A 16,052-nucleotide genomic window follows, 5' to 3' on the forward strand; every position below is an offset into this window, starting at 1 on the left:
TCCGGCTCATCTCCATTCAGAGGAATGGGGTCGTTGATTTTTAAGGAGGGCGCCCTCCACTGACGTCGCATTTCGCTTCTAGATGGACTCTTCGGGTCTCAAAGGCTCCAAGACTCTAGGTATTTTTTATCTTTTTGGTCACTGTCTCACCTCACGTATCAAATCCGTCATTAACGGGGGCATTTGTCCTTTATAGCACCTTTCTAAATCATATTTCCCCTTCCCTTTCTGTTGCCTCTGCAGCGGGCAGGTCCTTGTTAACATGAAGACCCAGGCTTATCTAGATTCTTACTCTAGCATCCTAATGGATTCCCTTAGCGGAGTTTGAGCACTTCCTCAAGGGCAGGGTCATATTAATCTTCAAAAATGCTGATAATGACACAGCACAGCAGCAAGAGCGAGACTCTAAAATATAAGTCAGCTTTGCGCAGTGGCAGAATCATAGCCAATGAGGTTTCTCCGAGGCGCGATTATTGCTAATTAAAACATATGTCAGCTCCCGTCATTCCTCTGCTCAAAACCTTCCAGTGACTCCCCATTTCATTCACAGTATAAAAGTCTCTTTTATATGCAGTTCTTTAATTGAGATGTAATTGACATATAACGTATTAGTTTCAGGTGCGCAACATAATGATTCAACATTTGTATATATTGGGAAATGATTAGCACAATAAGTCTGTTACCATCTGTCAGCACGCAGGTACAGTTTTTTTTCTTGTGACGAGAACTTTTAAGATTTACTCTCTTCGCACCTTTCAAATATGCCAAACATTATTATTAACTATAGTCGCCATCTGTACATTATATGGAAGTTTGTACCTTTTGACCCCCTTTACCCATTTGCCCCCCCCCTTGCCTTTGGCAACCACCAATTTGTTCTCTATATCTGAGTTCAGGTTTTGGTTTTGGGGTTTTTTAAGATTCCACATGTAAATGAGATCACACAACATGTGTCTTTCATATAGCCCTCAAGGTCCATCCATGTCACAAACAGCAAGATTTCCTTCCTTTTGTTTTTTAAAGATTTATTTATTTGAGAGAGGGTGCAAGAGACAGCAGGAGGGGGGGCAGAGGGAGAGGGACAAGCAGACTCCCCGCTGAGCAGGGAGCCCAATGAGACATGGGGCTCAATCCCAGGACCCTGAGATCATGACCTGAGCTGAAGGTAGACGCTTAACCGACTGAGCCACCCAGGTGCCCCAAGATTTCCTTCTTTATTATGGCTGAATAATATTGCATTGCATCTATACATCTGACCCTTGAATGATGCCAAGGTTGAGAGTGCTGACCCCCTGCGCAGGCAAAAATCCACATGTAATTTTTTACTTCCCCAAAACTTAACTACTAATAGCCCACTGTTGACTAGAAGCCTTACCAATAACACAGTCAATTAACATGCATTTTGTATATTATATGTAATATATACTGTGTTCTTGTAATAAGTAAAAGAAAATGTTGAGAAAATCCTAAGGAAAATACATTTATAGTACTGTTATGTTTATCGAAAAAAATCCACATATAAGTGGACCCACGGAGTTCAAACCCATGCTGTTCAAGGGTCAACTGGAGGGGCACCTGGGGGGCTAAGTCCGCTAAGTGTCTGCCTTGCGCTCAGGTCATGATTCCAGGATCCTGGCATCGAGCCCCGCATCGGGCTCCCTGCCCAGAGGGAGCCTGCTTCTCCCTCTCCCTCTGCCGCTCCCCCTGCTTGTGCTCTCTTTCTGTCAAATACATAAAATCTTTTTTTTTTTTTTTTTTAAAGGGTCAACTGTATATACCACATCTTATTCATCCATTCATCCACCATTGGACGCTTAGGTTGCTGCCATGTCTTGGCTATTGGAAATGATGCTGCAGTGAACATGGGGGTGCATACGTGTTTTCAAGTCAGCGTTTTCATTTCCTTTGGATAAATACACAGAAGTGGGGTTGCTGGATCATATGGTATTTCTATTTTTAATTTTTTGAGGCACCTCCCTCCTGTTTTCCTTCTTGGGGGCACCAATTCACATTCCCATCGCGGAATGCACGGGGTTCTCTTTTTCTCCACATTCTTACAAACACCTGTTGTTTCTTATTTTTTTTTGGTACTAGCCATTCTGACAGGTATAAGGTGATAGCTCAGTGTGGTTTTGATTTGCATTTCCCTGATGATGAGTGATGTTGAGCATCTTTCCGTATACCTGTTGGCCATCTGAATGTCTTTTTTGAAAAAATGTCTATTCATTTGCTATTGAGCTGTATGAGTTTTTTTTATGTATTTTGGGTATTAACCCCTTATCAGCTAGATGATTTGCAATTATTTTCTCCCATTCAGTAAGTTGCCTTTTCATTTTGTTGAGGGTTTCCTTTTTGCTGTGTGAAAGCTTTTTAGTTTGATGCAGTCCCATTTATTTAGTTTTGGTTTTGTTGCCTTTCCTTTTGGTGTCAAATTAAAAAAAAAAAATGTTGTCAAGGCTGATATCAAGGAGTTTACCACCTAAATTTTTTTCTAGGAGTTCTATTGTTTCAGGTCTTATGCTCAAGTCTTTAATCCATCTTGAGTTAATTTTTTTGTATGGTTAAAATAGTGGTCCAGTTTCATTCTCTTGCATGAGACTGTGCAGTTTTTCTAGCAGTGTTATAAATTCCCATTATGTATTCTTGGCTCCAAACATTTATGTGGTTATAAATTAATTGACCACATTTGTATGGGTTTATTTCTGGGCTCTCTTATTCTGCTCTGTTGATCTATGTGTCTGTTTTGATGCCAATACCATACTGTTTTAATTCCTATAGCTTTGTAATATAGTTTAAAATCAGAAAGTATAATGCTTCCAGCTCTGTTCTTCTTTCTCAAGATTGTTTTGGCCATTTGGGATCTTTTGTGGTTCCATACAAATTTTAAGATTGTTTGTTGTATTTCTGTAAAAAATGCCATTGGAATTTTGATAGGAATTGCATTGAATCTATACATTGCATTAGGTAGTATGAACATTTTGACTATTAATTCTACTGATCCACAAGCATGGAATATCTTTCCATTTATTTGTGTCTTCTTCAATTTCTTTGTTCAATGTCTTACAGTTTTCAGTGTACAAGTCTTTTACATCCTTGGTTAAATTTATTACTAGGTATGTTATTTTTTAAGCAATTGTGAATGGGATTGTTTTCTTAATTTCTCTTTCTGATAGCTTGTTATTAATGTATAGTAATGCAACAGATTTTTGTATGTAGACTTTGTGGCCTGCAGCTTTACCAAATGTGTTTATTAGTTCTAACAGGTTGTGGGGTTTTTTGGTTTTGTTTGGTGGAGTCTTTAGGGTTCTCTCTATATAATGTCATCTACAAATAGTGACAGTTTTATTGCTTCCTTTCCAACTCGGATGTCTTTTATTCTTTTTCTTGCCTAATTGTTCTGGCTGGAACTTCTAAAACAATATTGAATACAAGTGGTGAGAGTGGGCATCTTTGTCTTGTTCCTGATCTTAGAGGAAAAACTTTTAGCTTTTTACCATTGACTATGATGTTAGCTGTGGGCTTGTCATATATGACCTTTATTATGTTGAGTTACATTCCCTCTATACCCACTTTGTTGAGAATTATCATTAATGGATGTTGAATTTTGTCAAATGTTTTTTCTGCATATATTGAGATGATCATCTGACTTTTATCCTTCATTTTGTTAGTGACTGATTTGCATATGTTGAACCATACTTTCATCCCTGGAATAAATCCCATTTGATCACAGTGTTAATCCTTTTAATGAATTGTTGAATTTGGTTTGCTAATATTTTGTTGAGGATTTTTGCATCTGTGTTCATCAGGGATGTTGGCCTGTAATTTTCTTGTGATGTCCTTGTCTGGTTTTGATGTCAGGGTAATTCCAGTCTCATAAAATGAGTTTGGAAGTATTCCCTCTTCTTTTTTTGGAAAAACTTGAGAAGGATTGATGTTAATTCTTCTTTTAAATGTTTGGTAGAATTCACCAATGAAGCCATCTGTCCTGGACTTTTGTTTATTGGGAAGTTTTGATTATTGATTCAATCTTCTGACTAGTAATTGGTCTGTTCAGATTTTCTATTTCTGCATGATTCAATCTTGGTAGGCTATATGTTTCTAGGAATTTGTTCATTTCTTCTAGGTTGTCCAGTTTGTTGGTGTATAATTGTTCATAGTAGTCTCATATGATTTTGTATTTCTGTGGTATCAGTTGTAACATCTTGTCTTTCATTTTTAATTTTATTTATTTGGGTCCTCTTTTTTTTTTTCTTGCTGAGCCCAGCTAAACATTTATCAGTTTTATCTTTTCAAAAAGCCAGCTCTTAGTTTCAAAAAACCAGCTGCTTAGTTTGATCTTTTCTGTTGCCTTTTTAGGCTCTATTTCATTTATTTTCGCTCTGATCTTTGTTATTTCCTTCCTTTTACTAACTTTGGGTTTCATTTGTTCATTTTCTAGTTCCTTGACATGTAAAGTTAAGTTGTTTATTTAAGATCTTTCTTCTTTTTTTTTTAGACAATTTATTTATTCTTTAAGTAAACTCTATGCCCAACATGGGGCTCAAACTCACAACCCCAAGATCAAGAGTCGCATGCTTTACCGACTGAACCAGCCAGATGCCCCTTTCTTATTTCTTGAGGTGGGCATTTATTGCTATGAACTTTCCCCTTAGAACTGCTTTTGCTGCACCCAATAAGTATTGGTATGCTGCATTTCCATTTTCACTTGTCTTAAGGTATTTTTTTATTTCTCTTTTGATTTCTTCTTTGATCCATTGATTGTTCAAGAATATGTTGTTAAATCTCCACATATCTGTGAATTTTCCAGGCTTCTTTTTGTAATTGATTTTAGACCACTGTGGTCAGAAAAGGTACTCGGTATGATTTCAGTCTTCCTAAATTGATACTGGAGAATGATCCATGTGCACTTGAGAAGAATGTGTATTCTGTTACTTTTGGTTGGACTGTTCTAAATATGCCTGTTTCCCCCCCACCCAGGGTCTTTTTTTTTTTTTTTTTTTAAAAATTTTAAAATTTAAATTTAATTAATTTAACATAAAACGTATTATTAGTTTCAGAGGAAGAGTTCAGTGATTCATCGTCCTTATACAATACCCAGTGCTCATTACACCACATGCCCCCTTTAATATCCACCCCCCAGCCACCCCCCCCCCCTCCCCCCCCCCCCCCCCTTCCAGCAACCCTTAGTTTGTTTCCTATGATTAAGAGTCTCTTATGGCTAAATATGCCTGTTAAGTTCATCTGGTCTAATGTGTCATTTAAGGCCAGTGTTTCCTTATTGATCTGTCTGGATGATCTCTCCATTGATGTAAGTGGGTATTAAAAGGCCCTATCATTATTGCTGTCTATTTCTCCTCTTAGGTCTATTAAATTTTGCTTTATATATTTAGGTGCTTCTATGCTGAGTGCATAAATATTTACAAATGTTATATCCTCTTGTATTGACCCCTTTATGCAATGACCTTCTTTGTCTCTTGTTATAGTCTTAAAGTCTATTTTTCTGATAGAAATTTAGCTACCCCAGCTTTCTTTTGTTTTTCATTTACATGGAATATTTTCCATCCCCTCACTTTTAGTCAAAGTCTTCATGACAGCCTACAAAGCCCTACATTACCTCTTGGAGCTCCTCATCTACAGTGCCCCCCCAGCACAATCTTCTCCACACCAACTTTGCTGTTCCACATACATTCCCACCATAGAACCTTTGTTCTAGTTGTTTCCTCTTGTTACTTGGAATACTCCCGTGGTAACCATCCTCCAAGATGGCCCCCAGTGAATCTCACCTGCTGGTATTCATGCCCTTGTATAGTCCCCTTTCATGCTGAATAGAGCCAACCAGTGTACCCAGTAGGATGCTACAGCAATGATGGCTTGTGACTTCTGAGGCTAGGTCATAAAAAACATTATGACTTCTGTATTCCTCTTTCTTGGATCACTGGCTCTGGGGGAAAGCCACCCACCCTGTCATGAGGATGCTCACACAGCCCTGTTGAGAGGCCCATGTGGTGAGGAATGAAGACCATCCAGTAACAGACACATTAGCCTGCCGGCCACATGGATGAGCCCCCTTAGAAGTAGATCCTCCTTCTCTAGTCACGTCTTCATATGATTGCAGCCCCAGTCAACATCTTGACTACAGTCTTGGGAGACATTCTGAGTCAATTAAGCTGCTTCTGAATTCCTGACCCACAGGAATTATGAGATAATAGATCCTTATTATTGTTTAAAGCTTCTAAATTCTGGGGTGATTTGTTTTCCAGCAGTACATAATACAACCCTTCCCCCCTCCAGATGCTGACTTGGTTAATGTCTTCACCTCCTTCAAATCCTTTCTCAAATCTCACTTATCCAGTGATGTCTACCCTCAGCATTCTTTTTTTTTTTTAGATTTTCTTCCTTCCTTCCTTCTTTCCTTTCCTTTCCTTTCTTTTCTTTCTTTTTCTTTCTTTCTTTTCTTTTTTCTTTCTTTTCTTTCTTTTCTTCCTTTCTTTCCTTTCCTTTCCTTTCCTTTCCTTTCTTTTCTTTCTCTGAGAGAGCACAAGCAGGTGGAGGGGCAGAGAGAGAAGGAGAAGCAGACCTCCCCTGCTGAGCAGAGAGCCTGATGTGAGCTCGATCCCAGGACCCTGGGATCATGACCTGAGCTGAAGGCAGATGCTTAACCATCTGAACCACCCAGGTGCCCCTACCCTCAGCATTCTATTCAATATTGTAATCTGTCCCCACTCTCTTGCCCTGCCCCCAGAACCATGATTCCTTTTTACCCTGCTCTAATTTTCTTTTTCCCATAGTACTTACCACCTTCCAAAATGATATGTAATTTACATATGTATTCTTATTTGTCTTTTCCCTCTCCTATAATATTCTTATTTGTCTTTATTCTTGTCTTTTCCCTCTCCTATAATATAACTCACTTGAAAGCAGGGCTCTTTCTGTGTTCTAACCACTGATGGACCCAAGTACCTAGAAAAGTGTCCAGCACATAGTAAAGTGCTTAGGAAATGTTTAATAATCACTCTGATAAAAAATCTTCAGTGCTTTCCAGGGCTGATAGAATAAAGTCAAGGGTACATAATTCTCAGGATCCTTACCAACAAGCCTTCTCTTTCGTCAAACCTATCTCTTGCCTCTTGTTTCCTTCCTGTGCATACCCTCCCTTTCAGCCAAAGTCACCTGCACACTCTCTCTGCCCTAGTAGCTCTCACTCCAAATACTTCCATGGCCATCTTGGCACAGGAGAGTCTGACCTCCCCGTTCTACTCTTGCCTCATCTGTGCGGATTTCCTTATCTCCTTTCAGCAAGAAGAGACTTTGTTCTTCTGTGACCTTGCACAGCACCTGGAGACCCCTAATGTTTACACTTTGCTCATATTGCCTCTGGGATTAATTTTGTGTATATGGACTATGAGTGTGTTGACAACGAAGAATCATTCACCAATCTAATTCACAAACATTCATGGGGCACTTACTAAGTGGCAGTCACCTTGTTAGGAATTGGAATGCAAAAGAAAAAAAAAAAGAATGGGGGATACAAAAAGAGTAGGGAAAGGCCCCTATCCTCAGTGTTTTGGGCAGAAGAGAGATGTAGCCATAATGAAAGCAGCAGAGAAGATGAGCCTATGAAGGACATGAGAACGAGGCGCTAAAGGGGCAGACAACCAGCTGGAGGCAGGTGGGGAGCTCCAGAAAGCAGATGAGTCGAGGAAGTAGTCATCAAGGATGAGCAATGCCACAGGGAGGTCAGGGCAAAGGAGAGCTTAAAAGTAGCTACTGGGTGGCAGCGAGGAGGTCACCATCATTGATGTGGAAGGTTCCATCCATCCAGATGCTCCGTGGTCCCATTTCTAGGGCACACAAGAGGTCTGCATTCCCAGACTTCCTTGCAGTTCTGTTGAGGCCATGTGACTGATTGCTGAGCCCTGGGATGTGGAGGAAGTGAGGTATGTCTAGTCAGGAAACTTTCTACACGATCCTTTACTACTTCTGTTAAGGCTCTGAGGTTCTGCGGGTTACTGCAGCTAGTGTTAGTTGCCCTAATATGGTGACATGAGGGGAATTTTAACAGGGCAGCGGGCATAGTGACCAGACTGTGGTGGGCTTAGAAGTAAAGGGAGGGGCAGGGGCGCCTGGATGACTCATTCGATTACGTGTCTGACTCTTGATTTCAGCTCAGGTTGCAGTCTCAGGGTTGTGAGTTCCAGCCTCATGTTGGGCTCCACGCTGGGTGTGGAGCCTACTTAAAAAAAAAAAAAGGAAAAGAAAAAAGAAGTAAAGGGAGGGGCAAGCAAGTGGAGACAATCTGGACAATCTCCAGAGGGGAACTCAGCTATGAAGTGTCATTTGTCAACATTTCCAGTAGCAGGGGGAATGAATGAGGGCTTTGGTTTTGAGGATATGAAGTGGGGGTTCTGGCCTAGCGTTCTTACCATATCCATATATAAAGAGCTTCCTCATTCTTGTTCACAGATGCATAGCATTCCATTGTATGAATCTACAATACTTTATTAATCACTAGTTAACTAATCACTAATCAACTAGCTAATCACTAATCAACATTTAGATTGTTTTAAATCTTTTGCTGTTAAAGGGGTGCAGGATGAAGCACCCCAAAATGTGCCACTTTGACATAAAGATCTTTTTGAGTTAAAAGTAATAAGCAGGAAAGGTGCTCTGCCTCCCCCATGACTGCCTACATTTACATTGGAAAGGAGAGCCTGCAACAGGAGGGGAAGTATGCACAGAGGCCCCTTTTACAGAAGGAACTCATCTGCATTATAGAACAATCTTGTTTTTCCAAACATCTCCTTTCACCTCTTGCTAATGAGTTTTCTCCCCTTTGTGTCAGCAGGCCCCTACTTTTTTCCTTAGCTCATATAAGCTTCTTGGTGCCTCACTGTCTTTGGAATTCCATGTCTGTGTGGATTCCTCATATGCACATCTATTAAATTTGATTTTCTCCTGTTAATCTGTCTCATGTCAGTTTGATTCTAAGTCCAGCTAGAAGGGCCATAGGGCAGAAGATTTTCCTCCCCGACACTATTCTAAACATATATTACATTTTATGTATGTATTCTATATATATCTTAGTATTCTATAATATATGACTTCAATTTACCAATTTCACATGACTTTATCAATTTCATGGACCTCAGATTTTACTGTATGCACGTTGATAAAATATTGAAGGATTTTAAGTGAAAGAAGAAATCCCATTTATTTTGTCCAATGAGGTCACCTAGATTGAAAGCAAAGAACCTGAAAACAAGCCAGTGAGAAAGATGGAGAATGACCACAAAAAGGACAAAAAAGATAAAAATTATATTTATTAAGAAATTTGGCTATGCATCAAAACAGAGAAACAGCCTTCCTCACACAATTCTCAATAATTGAGTCTGGTGGGGGGATGGGGTAACTGGGTGATGGGCATTGAGGGGGGCATGTGATGTAAGGAGCGGTGGGTGTTCTATGCAACTGATGAATCACTGAACTCTACCTCTGAAACTAATAATACACTATATGTTAATTGAATTTAAATTAAAAAAAAAAATCAAGTCTGTGTCCCGAAATTTTTCCTGACACTGTCTGAGCTTCTAGAATTTAGAGCACAAGCTACCTACTGCAACTTGCCTGGGTGGGCCCTGACAAGAGAAAGAAGCCAGTTGTGTTCTTTCATCATATGGTTTTCATACCAAGGCTGGTCTATTACTTAGCAAACATAGGGCCAGTCAACCTCTAGAGCCTGAGCTTATCAAAACCCCATTTCTACGAGTTTAAAGACTCAAAGCCCAGATTTTTCCAAGTTCTAAAAGCATTGCCCCCGAGGAGGGCTGACAGCAGTCCCATGAGAACGATGTACTTAAGTCACTAGAAGAATGTTTAAATTTCTAAATCCTTGCCAGTGTCTATATTCGATTCATGCGGGCCTACCTAATATTTGACTGAGGCCTGACGCATATATTGCCTGGGGGATGCTTTGATAGGGGTGGGAATTGGGGTGCTACAGTAAGGATGTAGCTCTTCATTTCTTTTACCATTGCATAGTTTCATTTTAGAAAAATAGATTTTTGTAACCCACTGACACATCTGTTGGCCACATGAAGGTCAAATCCAGATCTGTACGAATTAGAATAATTTTGCATCTATCTCAGGAAATTAGGCAATTGAAAGAAAGGCAAACCTCAAGAGAAATTTCTCCCTCTTCTTACAGATATATATTAATTGTAGTGTCTGATTAACGAGCCTCAGATCTGAGTCTGGGGGCCCTGGTGTGTTCTTGGCTCTCACCAGCATGCTGCTTCCTGTGGGAAATGCAGAGAGTTCAAATCCCTCATGGTTCAAAATATCTCACATGTGTTAACCAAAGCTTTGATTGCTAGCTGCTCACATGGAGACCAGCACATACGTGAGAACTGCTGGGGTCCAGCTTTTCAGATAGACGATTATAATTCTTCAGAGGATATTTGCATTCATTTTTTTTTTCTTAGTTTTATGAAGTTAACATGATACGTGATCTGAAAATTAGTTCTCTAAGCTGTCAGGAGCAGCCACTGTCCTGGCCTGGTTCAGGTGATGCCATCCTCGGGACAGGTAACCAGTGTCCCCTTTTTCAATCAGGTGGACATTTAGGGAGATGGGCTGATTGAGTTCAACTCAGTTGCTTCTCACTATTATAGGCCCTGGAAACAAAGCATGCATTCCCATGCCTTCCATGTCCTGACTGTGATCCTGGACCAGGATCACTGCTAGTTTAGGACCCCCGGATGACTTGTTTACTGAGAGAACCTTCCAGATCAGGAAAAGAAACTGATGGCCATACTTGCCCTTCAAAACTTTCACAGCAAGACAGAGTGACTCACTTGAATTTTTTTTGATGATGATGATCTTTACTGAATCACATTCATAGAACTACTACTGACTGAGCTCCTGTTCTAGAAGCTGCAAACTTGGGGAGAGAAACTGGAAATATGCTTGCATTATAAGCAAAGGAGACCATAAATCTTTATGTCCCGCCCCAGGGCCAGAGACATGAAAGAGGGCCTTCCCAGGTCAATGATACCACTGATATGCCTAGTCACAATTATAGACCAAAAAATGCCATTACAGGGGTGCCTGGGGGGCTTGGTTCGTTAAGCATCTGCCTTCAGCTCAGATCATGATCCCCCAGGGCCTGAGATTGAGCCCCGCATCAGGCTCCCTGCTCTGTGGGGAGCCTGCTTCTGCCTCTGCCCCCTGCTCATGCTCTCTGTCTCTCTCTCTCTCTCGCTATCTCTCCCTCTCTCGAATAAATAAATAAAATCTTTTTTTTTTAAATGCCATTACATTCTGGCCCAAAAATGCAGTCCCCATCCTCCACCCCCTCCACTGCCAAGTAAATAGTGAATGAGCAAAAACTCAACCTACCACTTCAGAAAATTATTAGTCCGTTTTCAGTGATATTTATCTATTATGCCATCACCTGCGGCTTCATTCGGGGGCAGAAATGGTGACTCTTATTGGTACTGTCGCAGAATTTGGAATGCTCATTAAATATTGCTAAAATAATATGAGCGTGATAGTGAATCACAGCTGTTAAACCAGTCCAACTTCCTCCCCATCTCCTAGTCAGTTTGTGTTCTGTAAGGGCAGCCAGCAAGCTGAAATACATACCTCCTTTGTTGTCTGTCTCAAACCATGATTGGGAACACTTCTAACCATGTGATGGCATGATATGATGAGCCTCTGCTACTTTTTCTGCTTTCTCAGTGGCCCTACCCTTACTCTCCTCTAGGCAGGCAGCCTCGTTTCCCTCAGGGGAGTGATGACATAGGTAAAAGCAACTAACCAAGTAGTCAAAAGTTGTGGCTTCCCAAAGCCGAGGCCTGGGTATGACATGAAGCCCAGAATGCGTGGCAGAGAAGGGCCCCGTTGCTCCATGCTCAAGCCTGGAGAAAATGACCTGGGATGCCGGGCAGGAAGAGAGCCAGAAGGCAATTGAGAATTGTTTTGATGCCAGTGAGTCACTTAGGAGGTCTGTGCCCTTGAGCAGGCTGAATCAGGGCAAATAGGAGGGAATCACATAAGACCAGCCTGGTTTGGAGATCCGAGTGCAAAGGGTACCTGTGCCCTGTCCATGGTTAAAAGTTAAGTGGGCAGGAAGGCTCCAGGGTTCCCTGTTTCAGCTTGCTGAGGAAGTGGAAGAGACATCCATTTGTGGTGTCTGTAGGAAGGGTAAGGCAGCCTCCGAGAGTTTCTCAGAGCCCTGAGATGGCCAAGAATCACAGAATGTTCCCCCATGCCAGGGAGGGATATGGTCATGGTACCATAAGCCAGTGAACCTCAAGAAGTCTTTTTTTTTTTTTAAGATTTTATTTATTTATTTGAGAGAAAGAGTGAGAGAGATCACGTGCAGGGGGGAAGGGTAGAGGGAGAAGCAGACTGTCTGCTGAGCCAGGAGCCCAATGTGGGACTCGATCCCAGGACCCTGGGATCATGACCTGAGCTGAAGGCAGACACTTAAATGACTGAGCCACCCAGGCGCCCTAAACCTCCAGAAGTCTTAAAGTTGGAAACATGGGGAGACAGAATGGTGACAGGAATGCCCAGGGACCAAAGAGCGGAGAATAAGGCCAATCGGTCGGCACCAGGAAAAAGAGCCCCAGTGATAGCCCGAGATAGCAGACTGATTTTCCATCTTCTAGGAGAAAGGACCCAAAGGAGGTTAGATTCTATTACTTGACATTTTATTCAGGGGCTAGGATTCCCAGCAGAAATCTAGAAATACAGGCACACCTTGTTCTATTGTGCTTTGCTATACTGTGCTTCACAGATACTGAGGTTTTGTTTTGACAAAGTGAAGATCTGTGGCAACCCTGCATAGAGCAATTCTGTCGGCGCCCTTTTCCCAACAGCGTGTGCTCGCTTCATGTCTGTCACATTTTGGTGATTCTCACAATATTTCTTTTTTTTTTTTTTTAAGGATTTTATTTATTTATTTGACAGAGAGAGAGACAGCGAGAGAGGGAACACAAGCAGGGAAGGTGGGAGAGGGAGAAGCAGGCTTCCCACTGAGCAGGGAGCCCGATGTGGGGCTCGATCCCAGGACCCTGGGATCATGACCTGAGCCGAAGGCAGCTGCTTAGCCGACTGAGCCACCCAGGGGCCCCGATTCTCACAATATTTCAAACTTTTTCTTTATTATTCTATTTGTTGTGGTGATCTGTGACGTGATTATGACTCACTGAAAGCTCAGATGATGTTTAGCATTTTTTTTAGCCAGAAAGTATTTTTTTTTTTTTTTAAAGATTTTATTTATTTATTTGAGACAGAATGAGAGAGAGAGAGAGAGCACATGAGATGGGGGAGGGTCAGAGGGAGAAGCAGGCTCCCTGCCGAGCAGGGAGCCCGATGCGGGACTCGATCCAGGGACTCCAGGATCATGACCTGAGCCGAAGGCAGTCGCTTAACCAGCTGAGCCACCCAGGCGCCCCCAGAAAGTATTTTTTGATTAAGGTATGTATATTAGCTTTTTTAAGCATAATGCTATGGCACACTTCATCAACTACAGTATGGTGCAAGCAGAACTTTCTATGCACTGGGAGACCAAAACACTCACTTGATTGGCTTTATTATGATATCCGCCTTATTGCGGTGGTCTGGAATTGAGCCTGCAATATCTCTGAGGTGTGCCTGTCCCTGGTTTCCTGGAGAAGACAAACTGGAGCCGACGGATAGCAAAGTGGACTGTATTCTCTCCAGCAAGGCCATGAAGTCAGTTCTGAGGATGAATGAGCCATGGCAAGGAACAGCAGAAGGAGAGGAAAAGATACAGAGACCACGCGGAAGGAAGAAAGAGACACTGAGGGTGAAGTGCACTGCTTGGTGGGTCCTAGACACGGGAGCAAAAAGGCGGTGGAAGAAGAGGAAAGGGAGGAAGCAGGGTCAAGGGCACATGGACCTGCAGGGCCTGATTATTTTGAACTTACCCTTCATTTCCACGATGGAAGAGCTAGATTATATAGATTTCGACGTGCGAGTTTAGTGCTGAGTGGAGGAGATACTAGGACATGTGGTTACCTACGGGCCTCTAAGAGTCAGGGAGGGGCTGGCCATCTCAGGGGCATGCCTACGCGAGAGCTCATGTTCAAGTGCGTGAGCTGGTGCTTGCACTTAGCTCAGGCCCAGAAATCCGCTTACGCATAGTCAGCTCTCAGTAAACATTGTAAACTCCCGAACCAAGCAATATACTTTGCTCTGGTCATTCTTGTCTAAATTGAGAATTAATTTACCATAGCTTCCTGAGTTTAAGGAAAGTAATTCTCAAAAGCATCCCTGGGGGGAAAAGAAAGGAGTCATCTTAAATTTGAGTTTATATGAAGTCTTTCATATCACAGGGTCCTCCCTGAATTATTTTAACAATGAAGTATTTTGAGTGAAAGGCAAATTAGCCTGATATTGTTGCAGGATCGCAGGGTTCTAGTCTCACAGAGTCGAAGAATGACCTCTCAGACACAAAGGGGTGACGTGAAAGTTTGTTAAGTGAAGGTGAGAGCAGAAAGGAAAGAAAAAGCTCTCTAGAATGAGAGGGGTCCTGAATGGGTTGCCACTGAGGGGTTTTAGGCCAATCTTTTATTGAAAACTTGACCCGGGGAGCTTGTGGCCTTGAGATTCTTGGGCCATCTCGGTCTGAGCAGGGACTATTGATAACACCCTTAATGACTGACTTCTTTGAGGTTTGGTCAATTTCTGTGATTACACTGTAGCCACCAAAGAAAAATACTCCCTCACATCTGGGGCCCGGTGGTCTGGTCTACTCCCTTATCTCTTGTTCACTCTTTCAGAGCCTAGTCAAGGGCCCCCTATCTCTCCCTGCCCATACCTTAACCCTCTACTTACTCAAAATGAGTTCACTCGGTATTAATCTTGGAGACCTATAAAAATCACTGAAAGAAGTCCCTAGTGAAAAGGAGTAAAACACCTGTTAATACAGATGGGCTGTGATTCCTGTGCATATGATAATATCTACCATGTTTTGACTACCAAGCATTGGCTAGGCCTTTTACTCATATCCGCTCATTAATCCTCCCAGAACACCTCTGAGGTCAGTACTAATACCCCCATTTTGCAAAGGAGAAAACTGAGGCCCAGAAAAGCTAAGTACCTTGCCCTAGGTCATAGACACTGGAGCGGGAGAGCCAGGGAAGGGCCGTAGGCGGGCTGGCTGTGAGGCCTGCGCTCCGGCCCCTGCACCAGCCGCCTCTTGCAGCCACGGTCCGTGCATGTGAGTGTGAACGAGCCTTTGCAGCAGCTCTTTAAAAGCGATGGAGGGGTGCCTAGGCAGCTCAGTTGGTTAAGCGTCTGAGTCTTGATTTCGGCTCAGGTCATGATCTCGGGGTCTTGGGATTGAGCCCCATGTCGGGCTCCACACTCAGTGGGGAGTCTGCTTCTCCCTCTCCCTCCCCCAGCTTGTGCTCTGTCTCTCAAATCAATAAATAAAATCTTAAAAAAAATAAATAAAGGGGCACCTAGGTGGCTCAGTTGGTTAAGCATCTGCCTTTGGCTCAGGTCATGATCCCAGGGTCCTGGGATCGATCCCCACCTCCGGCTCCCTGCTCGGCAGCGAGCTTGCTTCTCCCTCTGCCTCTCCCCCTGCTTGTGCTCTCTCTCTCAACTAAAATCTTAAAAATAAATAAATAAAAAATAAAAGCGATGGAATGTATCATTAGGTTTGAAGATCACAAATACCTACACAATGAATGAAAAAACCATGGCTGAGAATAAAATGTTCAGTGGCCCCAAGATATAAGTGGCTATATCTCAAAACAAGTAAGATAGAAAGGTAGTGAATAGAAATCTGAAAGATTCCTTTAGCCAACTCAAAAAGCGCCTCCCAGAATGACGAAGACCTCACTGTTGGAAGATGCATGTGGAGAATCTAAAGAAAATATCTTCTGTAAAATGTGATCAGGACAACATTCTAAAGTCACGTCTTATGTTACACGTGTATTTAAAAAAAGAGTTAGTGGTTCTCAACTGGAAATACTTTCACCCGCCACGGGACGTTTGGCCATGTCTGGAAA

At 42.2% G+C, this 16,052-nt stretch overlaps 1 pseudogene; it reads left to right on the top strand.

The window, feature by feature from the left end:
• The first annotated feature begins 419 nt into the window (after window positions 1-419).
• Window positions 420-612, top strand: LOC116622935 (annotated as a pseudogene).
• The last annotated feature ends 15,440 nt before the right edge of the window (window positions 613-16,052 follow it).

This window comes from Phoca vitulina, unplaced genomic scaffold, assembly GCF_004348235.1.
Source record: "Phoca vitulina isolate PV1807 unplaced genomic scaffold, GSC_HSeal_1.0 scaffold55, whole genome shotgun sequence".
In the NCBI taxonomy this organism is placed as follows: domain Eukaryota; kingdom Metazoa; phylum Chordata; class Mammalia; order Carnivora; family Phocidae; genus Phoca; species Phoca vitulina.